Source organism: Pteropus vampyrus, unplaced genomic scaffold, assembly GCF_000151845.1.
Source record: "Pteropus vampyrus isolate Shadow unplaced genomic scaffold, Pvam_2.0 Scaffold97, whole genome shotgun sequence".
NCBI classification, from domain to species: Eukaryota; Metazoa; Chordata; class Mammalia; order Chiroptera; family Pteropodidae; genus Pteropus; species Pteropus vampyrus.
In genome coordinates, this window is record NW_011888878.1 from 3,739,369 (window position 1) to 3,741,289 (window position 1,921).

Consider the following 1,921-nt stretch of genomic DNA (forward strand, 5'->3'; position numbering starts at 1 on the left):
TTCTGGGAAAACTAGAAAGCCACCTGCAAAAGAAAAAATGAAGCTAGAGTGTTGTCTATCACCACACAACAGATTTAACTCAAAATGGATTAAGTACCTAAATAGAAGACCTGAAACAATAAAACCCATAGAGGAAAACGTACAAACTAAACTCAAGGACCGTGGACGTAAAGAGGATTTTATAAATTTGATCTCAAAAGCAAGGGAAATAAAAGCTAAAATAAATGAATGGGACTACATCAAACTAGAAAGCTTCTGCTCAGCAAAAGAAACCATCAACAAGGTAAAGAGACAAGCATTATAATAGGAAAATATATTTGCAAGCAATGCTTCCTATAAGGGCCTAATATCCAAAATATATGAAGAACTCATACATCTCAATAACAACAACAACAAAAGAAATGATTCAGTCAAAAAATGGTTAGAGGACCGGAACAGACAGCTCTCCCTAGAGGACATAAAAAATGGCCAACAAATATTTGAAAATATGATTAACATTGCTAGTTATTAGGAAAATGCAACTCAAAGCCACAATGAGATATGATCTTGTACCTATTAGAATAGCTGTTATCAAGAGGACAAGTAATCGTAAATGTTGGAGAGGATATGGAGAAAAAAGAATGCTCATACTCTGCTGGTGAGACTGCAAATTGGTACTGCCACTATGGGAAACAGTATGGAGTTTCCTCAAAAAACTGAGAATTGGTCCTTCATATGATCCCGCAATCCCTCTACTGGGTATTTACCCCAAAGAATTAAAGACCCATTTCTGAAAAGATATTTGCACACCAATGTTCATAGTAGCATTATTCACATTGGCCAGGACATGGAAAGGAAATAACATATGTGTCCTATGATAGATGATTCACTAAAGAAGCTGTGGTACATATATACAATGGAATATTACTCAGCCATAAGAATAGATGCAATACTGCCATTTGCGACAACATGGATGGACCTCCAGATAATCATGCTAAGTGAAATAAGCCACGCAGAAAATGTTAAAAATCAAATGATATCACTTACATGTGAGATATAAATCTAAAAGCAACAAATGAACAGGATAAACAGAGACTTGTGGATATGGAATATAGACTAATGGTTATCAGTGATTTGGGAGTTGGTGAGGGGTAGGAGGTAGATGGAGTAAAAGGGGTCATATATGTGGTGACAGAGAGAAATCTAACTATGGGAGGTGAACATACAGTGTAATTATATATAAAGTGTACAGTTGAAACTTATTTTATTTCTTTAACCAATGTCACCATAAAAATAAATAAACAAATTTTAAAAATTTCTACTAAGCCAAACTATTTATTTAATAAATATTTGAAAATGTGTTTTCTCTCTTCTAATACTAAATATGTATATGTATACGAACACACAGATTTTAACTATCTCATGGAATTAGATATAAAAACTTGAATATTTCAGATAGATGCACAGTGTAAAGTTCAATTCTGGTCTCTCTAGCAATATTTTACTGTACATATTTTAAACATTATTTAGTGTCAGGGATATTTGATATACCATTTCACTTAATTATCCATCAAAAGTGCTAGAAAGTAACTTTTATTATTTTAAAGTTTTAGTTGTTATAAATATGTTGACTAAGGTTAGTTATCACCACATAGTAGTAGGATAGAGATTCGAAAGCAAGTATGCCTGGTTACAATTTTTTTCCTTTCTATTCACTACCTTCTAGTAATTTACAGAGAGTTTCTAGACTCTCTGTGAATTACTCATTGTTTCTCCTCTTCTTGCTCAGGTAGAAAGCAGGAAACACCCTGAGGTACTCCCTTTGGTGTAAATTGGTGTTTTTTGAGGGTAAATTAAGTACCCAATGATATATTTCCTTCATCCCTTTCTTCCTTCCTTCTTCCTTAACTCCCTTCCTCTCTTTTTCTGTCTTTCTTTCTTT